Consider the following 24,194-nt stretch of genomic DNA (forward strand, 5'->3'; position numbering starts at 1 on the left):
TATAGTGTAGTAAAAGCAATTGCTTGTAGCTTTGTTCAACTTGATTTTTATTTAGACATTGAGGGATTAATAAAAAAGACTTCGAAGTTTCTTATGATGACAGCTTTAGAGACAGAGGCTAACATCCGGATACCTTTGGCTCAGGAAAAAAAAAATAAAAGACCAAAATGATTTATTGACTAGAATTTTTTAATACATAACAAATTAGATTTTAAATCATCAGATCAAAATGCACAGCTGGATTCCTGGTCCAGAACAACCGTCAAAATGAAAACACAGTTTCATTCAGCTAACATTTATATCAAATCTAGGGACACAGAGTTTTATATTTTACATTTTTATGGATGTAAAATTCCATGCATTTGAATAACTTTAACATTTCAAAACAGATTTGACTTCCAGTTTTTAAAATAAAGTGAGATGAACTAAGAATTTGTATTCAAATTAAATATATTCACCTCCATTGAAAGTGGTGGAAAAAATAGCTGCCCATGAGGTAAGAAACAGCTTTTTAGAAACTGAATGCTGCAACAGGGAAGTGTGGCTAATAATTAATAATCTTCAACTGGGTCACTAAGACGCAGTGCCCAGCTAGTATCTGGAAATCCTGAGTGCATTTTTTCCAATTCTCCCCAGAGCTTCTCGCAAATCTTCACCAATACAGCTATGTATGATCCCCACTTCTCAGCATATGACCATTTTCTTGACTTCTGTGAGAAAATATAGTCCATCAGATATGAAACCCCACACCTTTCTCTTAATATCATTCTAATTTGACTTCATCACTTTCTCTTTCCCTCTGACTTATTAATCTCTTAAGGGCCAATCACCCTACACATGCCCTCAATTTCTTTATCTCCTGCCGGTGCAGTGGACGTCCTCCACAAATTACTTCTCTTCCCTGTGTATTATCTTCACCATCTTCCTCCAGATTGGTTTCTTAAACTCAGTATGCAGGTATGCTCACATTTTAATGTGAGTATTAAATAATGAACTTTTCTTATGCCTGCATCTCCCTACATCTAGTCCCACATGTACCCCTACCTACCATTCCATTCGTGGTTGTGGCTCCATGTGGACTAATTCATATAGTTTATATTCTGGGTTCACACTTCCTCACCTCACCCTTTCATACCCCTACGTCTTGTTCTTAGTCTTTCATCTAAAATTCCTTTGCCAGAGTTATTAATGAGGCCTGATTGCCAAGTGCAAGATTTGTATAATCCTTTTTTCATGTCACCTTCCTGCATTGAACAATCCGCCTTCTTACTCTTGAAATTCCACTTTCCTCTACCTTCAGCAATTACACTTTCTTCTGGTTTTCCAGCTACTCTTCCAGAAACACTTTCCTAACATCCTCTTTCTCTGACTACCTCTGAAACGGCAGTGTTCCCCAGGGTTCCACTCTTAACCATTTGTATTCTAATTTAATTCTGTATCTCCTCCACAAGTGATCATATTCACACCCATCACTTTAGCTAAGCTTAATAACTAAAGTTTAACCCCTCACTCAACTAATTATAAGAGTGATTGCTATGTTCTCTATTGCTAAATATTAGAGATTACTAAGATACTAAAATACCATCAATTAATGTATAAGATGCTTAATTATTCTGTCATTCTCAACTTCCAGGTGACTAGTAAAAACTGAGTGTAATATATACACTTGTGCGTGTGTGTGCATAAAAGTTACATAAATTTAAGGGCAATCTGGTGTAGGACAAACTTGGGTTAAAATCTTAGGTCTGCCATATAGTAGTTGAGTGGTTTGGGCCTCAGCTTAAGCTTCATTCAGTTTGTTTTTAATAAATTTATTTATTTATTTATTTATTTCTGGCTGTGTTGGGTCTTCGTTTCCGTGCGAGGGCTTCCTCTAGTTGCGGCAAGCGGGGGCCACTCTTCATCGCGGTGCGCGGGCCTCTCACTATCGCGGCCTCTCTTGTTGCGGAGCACAGGCTCCAGACGCGCAGGCTCAGTAGTTGTGGCACACGGGCCTTGTTGCTCCGCGGCATGTGAGATCTTCCCAGACCAGGGCTCGAACCCGTGTCTCCTGCATTGGCAGGCAGACTCCCAACCACTGCGCCACCAGGGAAGCCCTTCATTCAGTTTTAATTCCCTCATTTGTAAAATGAGTCTAAGTAGTAATATCTACTCTACAGTGTTGTTGTGGAGATTATATAAGTATAATAAAGCCCTTGGTATTTAATAAATTTTCAAAAAAAAATTAAAAAGAAAAGCTGCTAACATTTTCATCCATAATTTTATCAAGCAAATTTAGCACTTGGTATAATTACATTAGCTATGCCCTGAAATTAGTAAAGTTGAATTTGATGGCACTTTGAAAATGAAAGAGAGTTGGAGAAAGCCTTCACTCCACTAAGCGGCTGCAGCCTTGGAGACTGCCTTGTCAAACAAAAGACCAATTCAGACCAAAAGGAGAGATTTTATTCAAAAAGACTGTTGGAATAAGGGGAAAATGACTACAACCATAGAGAAAATGCTCCGACATAATTCTTGTAAGTTTTTCAAAGATGAAAAGGGTTTTCTTTTACAGGGAAGAGTAGATAAGACAGAAAACACCATGTTTTCTGGGGGTGATAAAAGAAATGTTCACATACTGAGATACAGGGAAGTCATTCTGGCTTATCCATGAGTTAACTGGAAGTCGATGCTGACTAAAGCAGCCTGTTTGTGGCTATCAGACATAGATTGTGCATCTGCTTTAATTATTAAAGAGACGGGTGCATTGACCAGAAGTAAAGAATGTCCATGTTAAAAATAAGACTCCCTTCCCAGGTGCCAAGGCCATACGTACGCGTGCTGGTCTGTTTGTTTGAAACCTTGAAGAAATGTATCCCTGACTTAATGTTCTTTGTTCTGATAAGATACAAAACTGTGCTGAAAACCTGCTTCTCCGAAGCAGTTTCTCAGAGTCATCTGGGAAGCAGACTTCCAGGCTAGTCCTCAGTTTGGCTTAAATAAAATTCTTTTCTATTCTTATTATTGATTATATATCGATTATTTTCATTGACAGGGGAGTGGGCTGGGCAGGTGGCATGACTGTGTAGTTGAGCAGGAAGTGTCTGCTTTGCTGTCAGCCAGTTCTCAGGACAGGGCTTTGAGAGTGGGGAGGGTCTTTCTCAGTCCAGTATCTCCTTGAGCTCCCAAAGCTTGCTTAAACATTAGGGTGGGTCGAAGTTCAGGACCTGGGAAGAGAGAAGCCTGGCCAGTATTCAGTAATGTCAAGCTAAGAGGAATTTTGTCCAGATCGGTCAGCTATTCACCGATGAGACAAAGGAGGGGATGTGTATCCAGCCTTTCTAAGGTAAACAAGGGGGCCGCCCCCAAGTCCCACCTAGGTCATATGGGGCAAGTGTGGTTCTTTGTAGCAAGTCCTTTCCTGGAACACAGAGAGTCGGGGGATTTCTTAACCATCCCTGCTTTCCTGAAGTATAGGGATTAGGTAAAGTTCAACATTTACCTAACATATACCAGAATGTGTTACATTTGGTACAACTCATTCCACCCATGGTTAGTGGCTGACCCAGGTAGGGTGGGGAATCCCGTTTCGCATGGCCACTGGACACGTGGTGATAGAGATAAGGCATGCATTCTGCAAGAACTTATACAATTTTTATTTTGAAAGATTTTACCATCTAAATGTTGGGTCTTCGTTGTTGTTTTGGTGCAGGGGACTCTCAATTATCTGCCTCAGATATCTGTTGCTGTTGTCACCTTTTTGTGCGTCCTTTTTCTGTCTTCTAATTGCTAGACTTGTCACCAGCCTCAAATACACTGGGAAAGAAAACTGCCTCTAGACATGCTCTACTTGATGTTAAGACTCGACCATGATGAGAATAGGTCTTTCCTTGAGAACGTATCTTCTGCAGATCCTTATAGAGAAATAATGATGACTTTCATTAAAAGGATTCATGCATAGTTTATAAAAAATGTGTTTGGCTCTTAGGCCTTCTATCATTAATGTTAGGGTTCTGCCATATTAACAATTATGCTATCATTTTTTTCTATTTTTCAAAATTGGTTTAGTATTTTGTACCCCTCCCCCCCAAAAAGGACTAATTAATGTAACTAAGTAATGCATATTAGAAATAACTATTGTGTTTTGGAGCTCGTTGGTAATTAATCAGCATTCTTTTAGAGCTGTGATCACCCACACTCCAGACGTCCAGATGTGTTACTTCCTTACACAAGAGCTGTGTGCTTTTTCCTGGAGATCTTTTCCTTTAAGGCTTCGACCCTTCTGTTCTAATCTAGACTGCTCCTCCCTTCCCTGCCATGTGGCTGTCCTCCTGTGAACTCTCTTCATCCTCTTGTGTTGGGTATACGGTTTCCAGATCATTCATATCTTTCCTTTCTGAATTTAATCCTTAGTTTTGATGGAAAACATCTTCTAATAGCTTCCTCTTTATCCCAATTGTTATAGGTTTATAACTATTTTTTTTCCTTTAGTTAGTAGATGGAAAGGAAAAGGACACCCACGTGATCAATCCCTATTTTTAACACTTTTTCTCTCATAAATAATGTTTTGAAAGAAATATGCAAACCAGGCTTAAGTGGTAAGACTAATACTGATTACCTTCATCATCAAATTAAAAGTGCAGAAAATCCTACAAATTCAAAACTAATTGCATCTATTAAACATTATCTTTTCAACCTAGGAATAATATGTGCATTATCTTATGAATCTAAGAATAAAAATATTTGAGGTGCCAGTATTTGGAATAACAAAAGGAAAGGAATTTGGGAGTTTCTATAAGGAGAAAAAATGAAATAAGCTATTGATCAATTCCAAAGGAACGGGCACTTTAATTGCAACTATTATGAACCTGGTTTCTAATTACAACACAGTATGGCCAGAAATGTTGAGAAATACAAGCTTTAAAAACTGAAAAATGTTATTTTATTTTGCATCCCAGTTTTAATCTTTTCATGATTAACTTTCTTAACTAGATAAATGACAACACCTTTTTCCTTTCTTCATTTATCTTTAACAGACATGTGTACCAATACTTCCCAGATGGCTAAATAGAGATTGGAAAGAGGCATATATGACAGATGAGATCAGCATCTAAACTAGTTCTCTGTTGACTTTATTGAATAACCAAGAATAAATAAAATAGCAACAATAATAATCCTATTCATAAACTATTCAAACTCTCATGAATAAAAGTAGTTAAAAAGGAGGCCCTGTCTGCCTTGCTCACTGTTCGGTCTCAGAATTCACTTGAGTGTCCAGTGCCTAAAAGTAAGTCAGTAAATCTTTACAGCTGAATGAATACCCTTTTTATTAGCTTTCAAAATCATTGCTGTCATCTGAGGATTCTACATTATGTAAGCTCATTTTCTGTCCAATTCCCTTTATTGTTTCTTTATATCTCTAGAATCAGTTTTTCCCCACTAATCTTAGAATCGTGGCTTAGTCCCAACCTGAGCATTACTTCTTGATATAAGTATAACAATAAATACTGCTGCTGCTGCTATTTGTAACAGTCTTACTAAGAATTTTACAACTGCTCGTGTTGTTATTATATATCACCATGATGTTAATAAAGGATGCTGCTGCTGATGATGATAATAATGAGAATGATGAAGATGACATAACAACATCACATTCTTCTTAAACCCAAGTTACTTTGTATCCTTCTCAGGTACTTTCATGGAGGGTTAGCTGCACCTTTGATAAACGAAAAGCCCCTCACCATCCACTTCGCATTCTTTCACGTAGACACGTGCAAACCATCTCAATTCATTGTTTTCTATTCAAAAGCCTTCTGTCTCATGCTTTTTCTTCAATCTCCCACTGGGACAGCCAACACATTCTTTTTTTTACATCTTTGTGTGGATTCCAACAGGAAAGAGATGGTACAGGAAAACTGGGGTCTTTTGAACAGTATATATTTACAAAGAGACTAATACCAAAAAATAAGGAGGATTAAAGGAAGCACAGAAAATAAGGAGGAAACAGAGGCCAACAGTAGCGGAGCTGCCACTATTCCTACACGCTAAGGAACAAGGGAAGGAAAAGGAAGAAGAGAGTGGGGCCTTGGAAGAACCAGGCACCTTCAACAAAGGGCCACCACCAAGCCAAGGCAAACTCTCAGGACAGGAACCAGAGAAATAAGCAGAAAATAACCAGAGAAATACCTTCCCCTCACCCTCGTCCCTCCTTCTGATCCTGGCCAGTGTTTCCCTCTAGTTTAACCCAAACAGATTCCAGACTGCACAGGAGCTTGTGATGTGATCCACGGGGATTAGGATCCCGGAGGAGAGAGCAGGGTGGAAGGGTAGAGACTGGCTGTGGGGTGGAAGGCTGTCTGGTGGAGTCTATACTCTCTTTTCTCCAGCATCCATTCTCCTGCTCCATCCTGCTTAGTCATAAAGCCTGAAAGGCAGGACAGCTTGTCCCACAGACTGAAACTGTTTCAGGGTCCTTTCCTGCTTTGGGACCCATTTAAAATTGAAATACATGTCACCTGATAAAAAGATTGGAACACCACGTCCAAATGTGACATACGTTGCTTCTGAAACCCAAAAGGCTTCCCAGGCATGGTGTCACTTTCCTTTATGATGGGACATTAAATGTACCTTCTCATCTCTCATCTTAGAAGAGCTCATCTTGATTCCGGCAGTGGAATGGCTTAAAGAAGGACCTCGGTCTTGTCTTCTTTGAAGAAAGAATTCAGCAAAGCGACCAAGATTGTGAAATAGAGACAGCATTTATTAGAAGCAAAGTATGCATGGAAGAACACGTGAGTGAACTCGGAGTGAGTTTGCATGCAATAGGGCAGCTTAGGTTGTTTACACGAGGGCATTTTTCCAGGTTGTCTCTGGTCAGTCGTCTCGCTTGTTCCCATATTTGGTCTGTCAAAGGGCAGCAGGAAATCAGGTGCAGCTGCTCAGCCTGGGACCTATCTATCTCTTACCTCAACCTGACAAGTACCAGGTTATGGACTCCTACAAACTTCACTGACAGATTGGGTTTCTGAATTTTTCCAGAGTTTATTTTCAACCCCCAAAGCAGAAATGTCTTACTAAGGCATAGAGGGTGCCACCTGACCACTAGATCCTAGTAACATAAAGCCGTCAATGTCATGATGTCATGAGCTAGTGTGATGTTTTGTGGGATATCAAGTTAATCCAGGTTCCTCTAGACTATATCATAAAAGAGACCCAAAGAACGGGCATAGACGGGACAGGGAAGGAAATAGGAAGTATTGTCAGTGCTATGTACATGCAGACTAATTCTGATTTTGTGTACTGACTGCAATGGAAAGAAACATATTTGACATGTAAATACCTAAATATCCAGGACCAGGGATCGTGTTGAATTGTGCTACTAAAAATAGCACATCTGTAACCGTGGTTGTAAATTGCATCATTACTTGGTTTAAACCATGACAACCTAATGAAATGTCCCATGATGCATCTGGGTTTTTTGCTGACCAAACGGATACATAAAGTGAATACATGTTAGGAATAACCATCCCTGCATCTATAGACTTTGATAGCGTCCCTGAGCTCTATACTTATTTCAGGAATATGGTATTGCCTTTGGTACGCTCTCTCTGATTGAAAAGATCTGGGGGCTTTACCTTGTAGTATAATAGCCCTTACTTTATTACTCAGATAATCAATTTTAATATTCTACTAGTTACTAAATCTATCCATTCCAACTATACCTTCTAAGATAGTGGACATAATAACATGATTGAACTATAGTCATACCCTCACATACTGTATCCATTCCAATATTCCCAGTTCCCTCTGTTTTCAGCTTCCTTCTACAATATGACAACATATCTGGCTTGCCGATTCCATTAAGCGTAGGCCACTGTTGAGTCTGATTCTGGCACGTTTTTAGTACATTAAGTTTTGAATCCTAATTTGGTTCACTGTTGTCAATAAATTTGAGCTGTCTGAGATTTACATTATTTCCCCCTTTGTCTAATATTCATACAGCCTTCAGCTACCATGCTCCTTGAGATCCTGCCAATAAAGATTGGAAAGGTCTTATGATTCTCTTAATGTACAGGTTATATATCTCCTCCTGGACCGTGTTTCATAACCCTTGGCCACTGTAGACAATGTCGGATTCAAACTCAAGTATTGCCCTGTAGAAAAAGAAAAGAAGGTGGTTCCTAGAGAATTGGTATGGGCTTGGGAAGCCACTGACACAGGAGCGCTTTAATTCAGAGGCGGAATAAGACCCCTCAGATAGGGGAGTATCTTGCTACCTACAGCATGAACATTTAATGGAAATTTGGATATTCAGGTTTCTCAATCTCAACTCTATCTGCCCAAATGTCTCCAGCCAATGTCCTAGGGCCTCATTAGTTTCCCATCAGCATCATTAATGTAGTGTAAGAAAGTTGTTAGGATAGAGAGTATAATCTGTGCTGCTACTTTGAGACCATCACAAAGCCAGGCTGATTCCTAGCTGAATCTACCCTGTGACTATTAGAGACAAGAAATTTCAAAACTGCTATGGAGACTTTTGGTCTTCACCAGTGTTCTTAATTTAGAGTCCTAGTTTTCAATCTGTCTTTGTTTTCCTAAATATGTCCTCTAGGGTGTTAAGAAGTAATCAGGTAATTCCACAATCACTGTAAGGTTTTTTGTTACCGTGTGAGTTGAGGAACCCCCAGACCACCTCCTGGTTCACTGATTTTCAAGGAGCTACAGGACTCATGTAGTCATGTGAATGCTATGATTTATCACAACTAAAGGTTGCAAAGCAAAATCAGCAAAGGGAAAAGCACACTGGGTAAAGTACAGAGGAGACCAGGCACAAGCTCTTAGGAGTCCTTTCCCAGTGGAGTCACAGAGGACCTGCTTAATTCCTCCAGCAAGTTTGTGGCAAAACATATACAATACCTCTCAGGGGAGCACATTGGAGACTCAGTTCCCGGGAGTTTTATTGAGGGCTGGTCATGTAGGCACTTGCTGCAAGTACCAAAATTCCAGACTCCCAACTTTTTGTTGCAGGTGTTCAACATAAAGCACATTGTTTGTTACATCAAAACATCACACTGTACACCTTAAATACATACAGTTTTAATTTGTCAATGGCTGGAGGGAAACACATTTTAGAAACAGTTTAGGCACAAAGAGACAATCTGAGTGGGTCTGGGAATGGTAAGAACCCTCCCAAATCCAAATTCCCAGATGCCAGCCAAGAGCTTGTCTTGTAAGCAGTCCTTGTGAAGGGTGGGGGTCTAGGGCCTCCTGCAGGAACAGTAACTCAGTGCATGGACCCCTGTTCCCCCAAGACCTTGCTCTCTGAACACAGTTTATTCCACGTCCGTCTGGTGATAATTTGAAGAGTCGTGATTTTTTTTCACTTGTTATGAATTACTCATATCTTACTTTCCCCTGCAATGGGAGTTATCTATGTATTCCTTAAATCTATGACAAACAAAAGTCCAGAATCCCATTTCAAAGACCTTTTTATTAAGACCACTTCCAGTGGCAGTTACTGTATCAGTCAGGGGTCCAGCAGAAAACAAATAAAATAATAAACACTGAGATATATCAAAGGGGAAGTGTTTATAAAGGGCATAATTACAAAGGTCAGAGTAGGGAGACTGCACAGGATTAAATAGAAACACAGGACCACCATCAGCAGAGATACCAACCACCGAGGCACTAGGAGACATTGGAAGGAGAGTTTTCTGAACCCAGGAAGAGAAAGGGTTGCAACCTTAGGAGGAGCAGTGGATATGTTTCTTGGAGATGATTATGTGATAACTCAGGACAGTTTAATATCTTGTCTAAGACAAAGATGTAGATATAGAATCATTGAAAGCAATTATACTCCAATAAAGATGTTAAAAAAAAAAAAGAAAACTTACCAAAAAAAAAAAAAAGAATCATTGATATTTAGATATAACTAAAGCCATGGAAATGGGTGAGATCTAAATCTGTATACTGCATGTTTTGAGTGGACAAAAGCATAAATTCTGGCATCAGATCAAAGTGCTGATAGATTTGAATCTTCATCCTAACACTCATCAGCTGAATTAGCTTAAATAAGTTTATTAACTCATGTGTAGTATCCTCATTTTTAAAAGGGAATAAGGATAGTGGACACCTTATGGAAATATCGAGAGTATATCATTAGTTAAAATATACTAAGTGCATAGGATAGCACCTGGCAGAAAAGCACGTGCTCAATAAATGTTAGATTACTATCATCATCATCATTATTATCATCTCCTAAAAGAGTACTGAATGAAAAGAGGTTCAGGACAGAGTTATGAGAAGCTTTAAATTTTAACAATCAGGAAAGAAAAATAAAGATTGTGAAGAGAAGCCAGAAAGCATGAAACCAGAAGAGACCTGAAAAGATGGCCACTAGACTTAATAGCACGAAGGTAATTTTTTACCTCAAGGACATCTAAGCAAAATGGCGAGAGTAAAAGTCCAATGATTGTGTTTGAGGAGTTGACAAGAGGTAACCAGATGGAGAGTATATGAACTCTTTCAAGAAGTTACCTGTGAAAGGCAGGTAGCTGGAATGAAAGTGGGAGAGGCCAAAAGTTTAAATACAGATAGGAATATTCTAATAATAATGGAGATATTGAAGATGGGCAAGTGAGAGGGGGTCATGTAAAGATAATTAATAGTCAGTCTCTTTAATAGAAAAATGAGGCTGTGCTCAAGTACCAGTAGGGCAACTGGGGAGGGACTATAGAATTAGCTGAAAAGAAATATAACTCCCTCCTTGTAATAGAAGAATAGAGAAAAGGAAAAGTTAATATTTAGGATAATTTATAAACTTGGTTGTCAAAAATGAGGTAATTTCTCTCTAATCATCTTTCTGTTCTCACTAAAAATAGGAGACAAAGATGATCTGGTGTGTAGCTTGAGAATATTAAGGAGATTTTGTTATAACAAAATACAGAAAATTGAAGTGAGAATCAGACACAGATATTTAGTTGATTATAAAGAGATAATAAGTACAATTCTGAGATTAATGATCATAAATTTTTGGTAGCATCATTTTACCCTAATATATAAGATCCTCCAGTTTTGCTTAGCTATTTGGATGAACACATGGATAAAGTGGCCAATTTTATTCATCCACAGTTGCGATTTTTTGATAAGTGTTAAATAATTACAGAGGACTTAGGAAATATAGGTTTAGGCATTTATTCATGGAATCTAACTTGTATTACAAAGGAAGTGATGTAAGGAAGATTCTGATGGATAGGGAGAAATAAGAAGGGTTGGTAAACTGGCATTCTCCCTGGGCTCAGATGATGGAGATGACAGATTTAATAAGTGAATAATCTGTAAGCAGAATGTGTTGTATTAAGACAGTGGGATTTCAAGGCTAATGTTTGGAGAGGACTAATAGACTTGAGTGATATAAAGGTACGTGGTATGGTCCTGGGGCCAGAGCCCCATTAGCAGAGCAAGCTTTCCCATCAATTCAGCCTGCATGGATTTCAGCCCTTGATCACCCACTTGCTGGTGTTTTTGCGTAGTTTACACACTGCACAGCCTGCATCCTGGAGTATGGTCACTGGGGGTGAAGTGGGAAGATTACTGTAGTTGAGAAACACTGAGGAACTAGTGTGAGGAATTGGCCATCTATGGATTTCACAGTTCAGAGTGATGACAGGACTTGAAAGTAAACGGAAGATTTTAATGTGGGTACCAAAGTATCATGAGGAAAGATGAGTGACTAGATGCTCATCTGTAACATGGGGACCAAGAATATCTAAGTGGATTCCTCAGATAATATGAGACTTGGTTTTCCTGAGACAAACACCAACATGTCCTCCCCACACAGAGGTAGCTAGGCCCTTATTTGATTTTTATTCAGTGAACATTTACATAACACTGTATCTCGCAAACCGTTCTAACCTCTTTGGAAATATTAACATGTTTAACCCTCATAACAAGCTGGTGAGGACACTGCCATACTTGAAACTGCACTCCTTCAGATGAGACTCGAACCCACGATCCCTGACTTAGGAGGGAACTTGAACAGATTGTCTTTGAACTGAAGTGGCTCACCTGGTGTCGGGACTTACCGAAGCTCAGGATCTTTTGTCTCGAGGCAGAAAGGATTCAGCGTGAGGCAAAGTGATGGGCAAAGAGCAGGTTTATTAGCACAGGGCTCTTGTGTGAGAGGTACGAGCAGACAGGCAGGGGCAGTCCCAACAAAGAGGGCTACATTTTTATAATCAAAGATACATCATTAGTTTCTCCTTTAACCCTATGTGGTCTAACTGGGACTGTCATGGCGCTATTCAAATCATATGTATGTCAGTAGAAGGGTGGTAACATATACTAAAGCATGGTAATTCATCTCAGGTTTCAGTATAATGCCCCCTTTTTCTAGCTTCTTTCTCCTTTCACCTATATTCCTGTCTTGGCTATAGGCAGGAATGCAGTTTTTCTCAGGGTCTGTTGTCTTATAGACCTCCCAAGGCCAAATGCAGGTCTTGGAATCATTTTTCTGTGGTAGTGGCCTAAGTCTGTTTAGTTTCAAAGTGTTCTGATTGTTGCTTAGCTGCCAGATGTTCTGGGCATTTTCTTGTTGGTGCCTAGCTTATTGTGATCTCCTGAAGTTCCTCTCTATCTATCTTCCCCTAGTGGGATTTCTAGCTGTGTAACTATCTTATTCTATCCCTATCATGCTCATTTAACAAATGAAGATATGTAAGCCCCAAAAGTTAGGTAAGTTGTCTAAAGTGATGTAGCTAGTAAATAGTGGAACTGAGATTCAACCCACTTGGTGAGAGAGGGAGAGAGGGAGACAGAGAGACAGAGAGAGAGAAGCCACTTCTTAATTAGGCTACAGGGGTTGTGGAAGGTAGAGGAAGGTATTTGTGCTTAATATAAGTAAACATTGAGTGATTAGAAAGATGGTGAAGAGACAGGTCTGGATAAAGATTACAGGAGAAAAATCAGAAATAAAAGTTTGGCTTTAGAAAAGTAATCTGATGCTGGAGTAAGAGCAAAAAGGAGCAAATGTCACCAAGAAAAATAAAAAGTAACGCACTCTAAATTGTGTTTGAACAATCCTTTGATAGAAAGTGAAAGTTAAAAGAGACAGGTGTGTGCCATGATCTGAAACAGGGTTTGGAGTTGCTGTGTTTGGTTGGGGCTTTTCCATCCATGCCACAAGAGGCTGATACAAACAATTCCTATTCCAAGACGAGAGTGGCGGCCTTGTGGTCCAGCACGCAAGCAGGGAGTCTGGGTGCTGGACCGCAGTTGGAACTAACCACGCCATTGACCATCCATCCATCACAGCAAAGGGCACTTTCTCGTGGCCCCATTCACCATGCTCCACAGTTATGTATCTTTGCTAGTGTGTGCATTTTGTTCCACAATAAGTGGGTGGTAAATTTCCATTATTTTCAACACGCTGAAAATGATTAAACCACATTGCTTTCTGTTTCTCAAATTTCTGTGTGTTTAGGAGAAGGGACTGCCAGGCAGTTGTTGAATAAGGTTCTTAAGAACCTTAATAAGAGCTAAGCCTCAAGCTGTCTCTGTGACTAATCAAATACAAGAGATTAGAGGCACCACTGCAGAGACACTCTGCACCAGGCCAATACTTAGCGAAAATTTTAATTTTTCATGAAGAAGGATTCAGACTTCCCACTGTTAATCTCATATCCAGATTGGTTGTTTTTTTTTTGTTTTTGTTTTTGTTTTTAATAAAGCAATAAAAGTCACTGGGAAATAAGAGACACCAAGGGAGAATGCATTTATAAAAGAGCTAAAGCAAAACTTAGGACTCACAGAATAAAAGACCCTGGGAGTCATCTAATCAGAAAAGCGCAGGGCAGTCATATGACATTTACTCTTTTTTTTTTTTTTTAATTTATTTATTTATTTTATTTTGGGCTGCTTTGGTTCTTTGTTGCTGCACGCGGGCTTTCTCTAGTTGTGGTGTGCGGGGGCTACTCTTCGTTGCGGTGCATGGGCTTCTCATTGCGGTGGCTTCTCTTGTTGCGGAGCACGGGCTCTAGGCGTGCGGGCTTCAGTAGTTGCGGCACGCTGGCTCAGTAGTTGTGGCTCACGGACTCTAGAGCACAGGCTCAGTAGTTGTGGCACACGGGCTTAGTTGCTCCGCGGCATGTGGGATCTTCCTGGACCAGGGCTCGAACCCATGTCCCCTGCATTGGCAGGCGGATTCTTAACCACTGCGCCACCAGGGAAGCCCGACATTTACTCTTCTCATAGCCACGGCGGACCTCCAAGAGTAACCCTAGTGATCTTCCTGTTGATCACACATCTAACCCTAAAAAACTAAAAAAGGAGCCTCAGATAGCACCAGAAAATTAATGTAGAGAGCTGGTATACATTTTGACATGAATTTGCCCTCCTCAGTGAGGTATTATCTCTTCATCTAAGAGAAAAGGAAACTGAGAAAAGGAAAAGATGCCAAGTGACCAGTATAAGTCCAAGTAAGTGAGGGAACAAGTCATACTAGAACTCAGATTTGCCCACTGCCAATCTTGTGCTCTGCAGACCATCCCCAGTTCATCCATGCAGTAGCTGACCTACCTTTTGTTGAGGGAAGAAGATATGTGTGTTATATAGGAGTGTGCCTAATAAGAGGAACAAATGAAGTATTTCGTGCTGAGTCCCATCTTCTGTTCATTGATTTACAGAACCCATCACAGGAATGCAGAGCCAGTAGACTGTTCCACAGATGAGATATGAGTCTCAGTAGCGTCAGTCCAATACTCTCCTCTAAAGTGCCACCTCCAGTAATTAAAGGTGGACCTTTTGCTTAAGGTAGAGCATTTTCTTATCAGCTTTACTGAGGTACAGCTGATAAAATTATATTATACTTAAAGTATACAACGTGTTGATTTGATATGTGTATACATTGTGAAGGATTCCTACTGCTGAGTTAACTGACACGTTTTTGACTATAGTTGATAATACTGTATTTTATAACTGAAATTTTCTAAGAGTATAACATAAATGTTCTCACCAAGAATAAAAATGGCTAGAGCAATATTTTAAACTTCATAGACTAAGACTTACTAAGATTTCAACAATTAGTTGAAAGCATGGTCTTTGTGAGGGCAGGAAATGTATATTTCCTGGTGAGAAAAGAGAAATAAAATGGAAAGGAAAAAATACGGCACTTTCGCATTTTGCTTCACTGTTTTGCCATGCCCAGACCCTACAGTCAGAAATCCCCTTATGCTTATTCCTAGGTACCAAAATATCTCTTGGGATTGAGACTCTCACAATTGAAGTGACATTAATTTTCTTTCAGAACAGTATAATATCAGATTGTGACAATTACAGTGATTTGGCATTCATTTTATTTAAGGACAACGTACATCTTAATCCACAGCTTTCCCCATTCTTGAGTGTCAGCCTATAGAGAGTGTTATTTTTTCCCTTTCTCGTTGTTACTCTGAACTGTGCTTAAAATGGACTCTAAAAACAAGATTCTGTCTTTGCCAACTCTCTATTTTCTAGCGCATAATTTGTTCCAAATAATGCAAATGTTCCCCTGTACCTTAGGAATAACCTAGAGGTAATAGGCTATTCAAACCCTGTAACTGTATCTCCTCGGATTTTCTTCTAATTTTCTTATATTTATATTTTCTTTTTTCTATTCCATTATGTGCATTATGGTTGCAAGAAGTCTCAAATACTTTGGGATTTAAGGGTGAGGGGGATAAATACCGCCTCCTTTCCAAAAGATTCTTGTCACCCTTAGGCTGTCTCTGAATCATGTATATTTAAAAATAATTGAAATGCCTGCTAATACTTAATTGACAGGTAGGAAAAGATTTTTTAATTACCTATACTCTATTGTAAATTTTGAAATTTAAAAATATTTTTTACATATAACAAAGAGCTTAATAAACTGGACAATACTGAAGACCAGTGAGATTTAAGTTTGAATATAGAAGGTAGAAGTTGTTGATCAGTATAATCTAATGGTCCACATTCTCCTTGTGAACTGCTCATATCTCTAATATGTTCTCACTCTCAAGTGCTAGCAATCTTTCTGATCTCAATGTATAAGCAAGACCTTTTAATTTTGTACCTAGAGTTTGGAATAAAAGGAAATGGGCCCTCCCTCCCTTGACTACTTTAGAGCTGATAGGTCATTTATTATTAGAACTGAAATGGTATAAACAATTCTCTTTTTTCCCTTGTTAACAGCAACTTTCATTGTTAGAGAGAGGAGAGTGAGAGAAGCCTCACTGGTTGACGTCACTTGGTTCATGAAGCCTTCACCTAGAAGTGAAGCTGCTGAACAAACCTTGAGAAGAATCATCTCTTGCTTCAATCTGCTGCTAAATAGGAACTAATCAGAGAGAAAGAGGCGGAAGATGGAGAAGGAGGGTGTCCAGGGCTTTCCTGATCACAAATCTCATCTCCACTCCAACTCTTTTTATACTTTTCTTGCAAAAATAATAATAGAAATAAGGAGGTGGTGGGGTTTCCAAAAACAAAAATCGTAACCTTCAACCATCTGGGGAAGGCAAAAATCCCATCCACCGCAGCTCTCAGTTCGAACGTAAAGTTGTACCGCACACAATCAGGATGTTCCTTAAGAGTGCTCTTAAAAGAACACATGGTGTGTGGCTGACAGGGTCTTGGTGCTCTGGACGGGTGTCAGGCCTGTGCCTCTGAGTTGGGAGAGCCGAGTTCAGGACATTGGTCCACCAGAGACCTCCTAGCTCCACATAATACCAAACGGTGAAAGCTCTCCAAGAGATCTCCGTCTAAACGCTAAGACCCACCTCCACTCACCTAAGTGTCCATTGACAGATGAATGGATAAAGAAGATGTGGCACATATATACAATGGAATATTACTCAGCCATAAAAAGGAATGAAATTGAGTTATTTGTAGTGAGGTGGATGGACCTAGTGTCTGTCATACAGAGTGAAGTAAGTCAGAAAGAGAAAAACAAATAGTGTATGCTAACACATATATATGGAATCTAAAAAAAAAATGTTTCTGACGAACCTAGGGGCAGGACAGGAATAAAGATGCAGACATAGAGAATGGACTTGAGGACACGGGGAGGGGGAAGGGTAAGCTGGGACGAAGTGAGAGAGTGGCATGGACATATATACACTACTAAATGTAAAATAGATAGCTAGTGGGAAGCAGCTGCATAGCACAGGGAGATCAGGGGTGGAATAGGGAAGGTGGGAGGGAGACGCAAGAGGGAGAGGATTTGGGGATATACGTATTCGTATAGCTGATTCACTTTGTTATACAGCAGCAACTAACACAACAATGTAAAGCAATTATACTCCAATAAAGATGTTAAAAAAAAAAGGAAATGGGTCATAGAATGTCACAGAGCATATTGACCTTTTAATGCTTTCCATTAAAATTCCTTTTCCTTTCTCTAATTGTGAAGAAAATTATCCTTGGCTTAAGTTTCAATTTTCCTTCAAAATTCTGCTCTCCTACCACCAAAATTCAATTAATTTGTTCAACAACTTTTTTGGTCCTTATTCAACAAAGCTTTTCTTGGAACTATTATAGCTCTTAAATTTTGTGCAAAGTGCTATTAACTCACAGATAAACCAGCCACTGTGCCGTGTAATGTATCTCAGAGACCAGTGTAGAAAAAACTACCAGTTGAATGTAGAAAGTAGAACATTCAGGTCAGAATTTTTCTTAATGGCCAGAAATTGTAAGTAATCTCAAAAATCGCAATTGCAGAAGGAACAATTATAGCATGGCACAGTCACGTACTAGAAAACCAGGCAACAATGAAAATAAAGGAACTGCAGCTACAGCTACATGCAGCAACATGGGTGAATCTTAGAGAAAATGTTAAATGAAAAAAAGCCACAGGAAAAAATTGCATACTGTGTAATTCCCCTTTATGTGTATTTCAAAAATTGGCAGAACAAAACTATAAATCTTAGGAAGGTAAACTTAAATGTTAAAAGGACAGAGTCAGGAAACTATGAATCATAAATGTTACAATAGTGGTAACTTTTGAGAAAAAAGGAGACTATGAAACTTAAAAGGTTTATAAAGTAAGATGCGGAGCCCTTGTTCATGTGTCCAGATGTTTGTTTTATACTAGTTTATGAGGTTGTGCACATGTTTTATTTTAGGTGTGTGTTACTTTTCAAAATAAAAATATTTTTACAACAGAAAGTGTAACATATCCTAAAAAATGACATATGTGATTGCTTATTACGTGTTTTTCATAATAAAGTCTATGTTCTGTGTTAGTGGAAAGTGCTTTGTTCAGCCTTGGATACACAATGCCCAGCACTTAGCATGTGACGTTGAATAAACGAACAAGTAGAAGTATTGGAAGGTGATAAAAATTGTGTGCACCTCAAGATCTTTCAGTATGCATTGTTCATTATGGATAAAATTATGGAGGGTTTAAAATATTAAATATTTATTATTATGTTATATATTATAATGTATATTATATATTAAATAATTAGCTTTCTCATTAACTTAATAGTTGAAGATAGTGAAGAGAGAAAAAAGTGGCATCACAGCATTGAGAGATAATCCTCTATGGGTCTGTCACATTTCTTCATGTCTTGAAAGCAGAGACACTGCTACCTTTGCTCCAGACTATCATCTAAGAGATGTTTATCTCCCTCCAGAACCAAGGGGGCAGATTTGCTTACAGCCCATTGTGAAAGATTTGGGTTCCCTAAGCTCGGGATTCCTCTTCTATAATGCAACCTGCTGCATGTGCAGACAGTCTCTGGTCCTCTAACCATTGCTTTGTGGATAATGGCACTTGGGTAACCAACAGAAATGTTGATATTCTGGCTACTGCCTTTGCCATGAGTAATGAACTGTCTTTTGTCTCTAAAACAGGAGCCTTGTGTCTTCCACGGCATCTATAGAGCTGTGGCAGGCTAACTTGTAGAGAGAAAAATCAGCCCCTTCCCAGCTCCTGACACACAGATGTTACCTTAAGGAACTGCAAGGACACTAGAAAATCCCAATGGAACAGATCAACACCTATAGCTTATTTTGAAAATACATTTTTAAAAGGAAATCACCTGAAGTTCTGGCAGTTTCTTTTATTTTTTTGAACCTCTTTATTGGAGTATAATAGCTTTACAACGGTGTGTTAGTTTCTGCTTTATAACAAAGTGAATCAGCTATACATATACACATATCCCCATATCCTCTCCCTCTTGCATCTCCCTCTCACCCTCCCTATCCCACCCCTCTAGGTGGTCACAAAGCACGGAGCTGATCTCCCTGTGCTATGCGGCTGCTTCCCACTAGCTATCTGTTTTACATTTGGTAGTGTATATATGTCCATGCCACTCTCTCACTTCGCACCAGCTTACCCTTCCCCCTCCCCATGTCCTCAAGTCCATTCTCTATGTCTGCATCTATATTCCTGTCCTTCCCCTAAGTTCTTCAGAAACTTTTTTTTTTTTTAGATTCCATATATATGTGTTAGCATACAGTATTTGCTTTTTCTTTCTGACTTACTTCACTCACATATATACAATGGAATATTACTCAGCCATAAAAAGAAACAAAATTGAGTTATTTGTAGTTAGGTGGATGGACCTAGAGTCTGTCATACAGTGTGGCAGTTTATTTTAATGAATAATTGTACTTACTATTTCTAAGGAAGTGTTTCAAATTGTCATGTTAAAATTGAGCTTCCCTTTACCCCAAACAAACAAGAGTTTTCAATGAAATGGAATGCTAAAGTGAAAAGGAACATCAGACGCATTTCTTCATAATGTTCTTGTTTATTTATGAAGTGTTAGATTTTTCCCTCACTTATTGGGCATATTTAACTAACTATTGAAAAAACATTCAAGAGTTTTATTCCTTAAGTGAAGTCCTGAAAAATAACATTTCTCTATGCACCGGATGCTAAAATTGTATTCACAGCTAATGCCTCACAAAATATGACACAGCTGAATGTGACACAGCATATTACACAGCAGGGTCTTTGGATATAAAATGTCAGAACAACAGGACACCAAAATGCAAACACTTTTACTTTACTTTCTGAAAAGAAAAATGATTGGAAAATGAATACAAATACTACTTAGAAACATTTAAAACTATCAAAATAACTTCCATGAAAATTATTGATGTTCCCATTTTCCTCAGTGCCATTAAATACTCAGTATCTAATTAGCTATTGCCAATGGGATTTTCTCTTAATTTTGTTAGATGGCCCATTTGTTTCATGCCATAATCCTTTCATATTAGAAAAGTCACTACAAATTATGAAACTGCTCCCTATTTGCCGAGCTCTTATGCCTTACATGTCTTATGCTACTTAATCTCTAAGCCTGCATAACACCATTAGGTATTAATACTATGCCAGAGGTATTAAGAGATTATCACATCCTTAAATCATATTTTTCAAAATACACTTTTCTGTGTTCATTGTCACTGTTGGGTAGAAAATTGTGCTAATAATCCCAAGCTCATGGAACTGCCTTCATGTGGGTCAGGAGGGCTTGGAGCCCGCCACGAGCAGACATTTCTGTCAAATACCCATGGCTCTTTATGGACAGGGTCAGAGAGAGATTACATTGTCATTCCTGGGAAAGCTACCCAGAAATGCCCCACAAGTCTGAGATGGTATTGTCACCTCTACTCTTGAGGGACAGCTCAATTTTTTAAGCCTACAACATGGAGTCCTTTTAAATAAGATTTACCCTTCATTTGCAGATATATCATAAATTATTAAGTGGTACCATCAGTTTCCTCCTCTGTTTATGGCTTCATCATCATCACAATTGTTATTTATTAAAACAAATGCTGTGATATACATTTATTTACTGTTGTCTCATTTAACAGTCACAATCAACCTTTGTGGTATTAAGATCCCCATTTTATAGGCTATAAAACTAAAGCTTAGAAGGACCAGGCATTGCTCCTGTTGGGGAAGCTAGTAAAATAGTCTTGTTCAGGCTTCAGAGGCAACAGTAGGCCTCTAACTAAACAAAGACCCTGAAAGAGCTACATGCCGAGCTGCTAGACTACATGCAGGTCAGCAGAAACGGTGCTAGCAAGTCTTGGGAACCAACAGATAAAGAAGGGAATTAGTCACGAAGCTTCCTGGGCCTCGGGAACCTGGCCAGTTCCCAGGGATCAGCAAACATTCTGAGACTTACAACTAAAGTATCAAAGCATTTATGATAATAGCCAGAGCTGCATATTGGCACACAAGCTGATAATTATCAGCTTGCGGCTTGGCGTTAAAAGCAGGACTCCTTTGAGCGGCACTCTGAAGTCTCACCCGTGGGGTGCACCGCCTGGGACCTTCCCAGCTGGGGCTCCAGATTGCTGTTCCAGGGACTTCCTAGCTGCTGCTTGGATCTGGAATTAGGTGTCGGCCCAATTCGGTGATGCATGCTCTGTTATATACTCTGTTAATGTTCTCATTCCTTTCCTTTTAATGATTGTATATTGAAATTAAGTTAAATCACCTTCTATTAAAGATTTGATTGAAGCTGTATATTTGTGTGAGAGAGTGGTTATTTTGCCAGAGAATCCAACGAACCGTAAAACCGAAAGCAGGTTTTCGGCAAAACAGCTCCCAAGGCCATATGTCTGTTCAGTGGATATCAAAGCAGACTGGAATTTAGACCTTTTCAACCCCAGGAACTGCTTCCATTTTAGCATATTTCCTAGTAGAACCAATAGGATTAGGTGTATATTGGTTTGTTTATTTATCAAATATTGATAGGGTATGTACTGCATGCCAGACTCTGATTTAGGCACTGGTATTTCAGCAGTAAGCAATCCAAACAATGTCTCTGCCTTCCTGGTGTTCACACATGGGAGACAGATAACGCACTTAAATAAAAGGGTAATTTCAGCTAGTGTTTAGCGCTGTACTTCAGTGATCAATTACTGCATAATGAACCACTCCAACACTAAGGGGCTTAAAACAACAATTATTTTGTGTGTGTGTGTCACAGATCTGTGTGTAGAGTGGACAGACCTGCTGGTCTTAACTGGGATCACTCAGGCTGGCCCCCTGACTCGCATTTCTGGGTCTCGGTGCCAGCTGTTGTCTGGCCTTATCTCTCCATGGAGTCCCCTCATTATAATCTAGCCTGGACCCCCTGACATAAGAGATGGAGCAAGAGGGGAAACGCAGAAGGTTGTGATGCTGGCCAGCCGCTTCTGAGGTGTTTCAACCTCTCGTGCAACTCCATCACCTTTTGTCTTTCTAAGTCCAATTAAAAATTACAATTCCGTGAAAGCTACTTGGTGGGAATTAAGGAAGGAAAGAAACCAGGAGGAACACAGTGCAGCAGCAGCCTGAGAGGCAAAGTCACCCACATAAAGCGCTACAGATGGGATTCAGGCCGTGGGAAATGGGGATCACAGTTCCACATGCAGCAGAGCCACCCACAGAGTCGGGGGCCAGGAGCGTGGCCAGAAAAAGATCCCAGCAACGATCATGCAGATATAAGCCCGCCCGCCTGTGAGGAGCAGGACGACAGGCATGATGACACAGCTCCCTCGTTCAGCCATTACCCTCGGGACACTCTAGAAGCGCGCAGGTGGGCAAAGAATCAGGACAGAGGAACTAGACTGCGGAAGGAAGGGAACAGCACTCGGTATCTTAAACAACAAAAATGAAACCTCTTCCTTACCTAGTAAGAGACAGAGGTGCTCATTTCGCACACGTTTTTCAATACCTCTTCTTTCAGACATTCAGGATGCGTGCATACAGACTGCCATAAATTTTTATGACACACAGAAGGACACTGAATTGTTGAGCTCCTGGCAAAGAAGAATAGGGGTGCTAAATTCTTAATAGAAAATGTCGGAAGAACAATTCTGCAAAAGAATTCTCTTGAGAATTGATTTATGCTTAAAATCTTACATGTGTTGGTGAAGTGATAAAAAATGAATTTCATCTCTGAATACAGCTTGATTCACATAGAATTCTAGATAGCTCATATATACTGCTATTTTTTTCTTTGGTAATTTAAAAAACCTGCTAAAGTCACTCTAATTATAATCCCCCCAAGCCCCCAACCAACACAAACATACACACTAAACAAAACAGGGAGGGGAATTTCCTTTAATTTTTGGTTAGAAACTGCAATTGGGTTTGGCAATTCCCTAGGAAACCAAGAACTCATTTTTGCATAATTTTGAATAGATAGTCCTTTTAACAAAAAGGGTGAGGGGTTTCGTTAGAGACAACTGTCATTTAACCAGTAAATGTGTATATACATTTGAGAATGTTAATTAGAAGTATTATATAATCATCTATTTTAGGGATTCATTTACTTTTGGGATTCAGTTTGGTTGCAGGTAAATTTTCATTGGTAAATTTGATTATAAATTGGAAAAGTTTATTTGTAGAAGTAAACAGATATTTCTTAATATCCTCCATGTTCAGTGTGTATACCATCACCGAACACGATATAGTGGGGTAAGCATGAGGTGTTTCATCTCTGCAACAGTTACCAAATCAGGTCCGGCTACTCGCTGTTCAAAAATCAATACTCAAGAGATAAAAATGTTGGTAGAAAGGAAAGTTGCTTTTAATCAGAATGCCAGCAATCTGAGGAGAAGGTGGACTCAGTGTCCCCCAGAAACCACTTCCAAAGATTCGGCCATGAAAGTTTTTAAAAGGAAAAAGGGAAGTAATGTCACTTAATCTTTTGAGATAGGGGGGTCAGATTCTTCACCATTCCCACTTTGTGCAGGCTTGTCGACTCCTTGTGATCTTTCTTTAGATTCTGTCTTGTGCACACAGCTTGTTCACTAGATTACTGAAGGGGAAGCCAGGGAAGAAATCTTGTCATCTGTTAATTACTTATCCTTCATTTCTACTTCTTTGACCTATGGAAAGAGCCAAAAAGTTAGGCAAGGTATTGTGTGATCAAAAGATCTGAAAGGTGTGCTAGGGCCAGAAATGATTACAGCATGGGAGTGCCTGTTTTAAGTTTAGTGGCAAGAAAAAGGGGTCTCATGTAGAGAGCTCTTTCCTGCCAAAGTTGCTTACACAAGCTATTTATAAGCCTCGAAACCTGTTTGCAATTAAATTTACTTAGAAATGCTTAAGAATTTCCATTGCATAATTTTTTTGTGTTTTCTAAATTTGTGGAAAGGTATAGAAAAAATTCTGGGAATGTTTCCAAGTATAGCAGTCAATTATTTTTAATGTTATTGGTTAATAGTAAGGTTTTGGGTTAACACTGCTA

Source organism: Balaenoptera physalus, assembly GCF_965194825.1.
Source record: "Balaenoptera physalus genome assembly, chromosome: 5".
Lineage (NCBI taxonomy): Eukaryota > Metazoa > Chordata > Mammalia > Artiodactyla > Balaenopteridae > Balaenoptera > Balaenoptera physalus.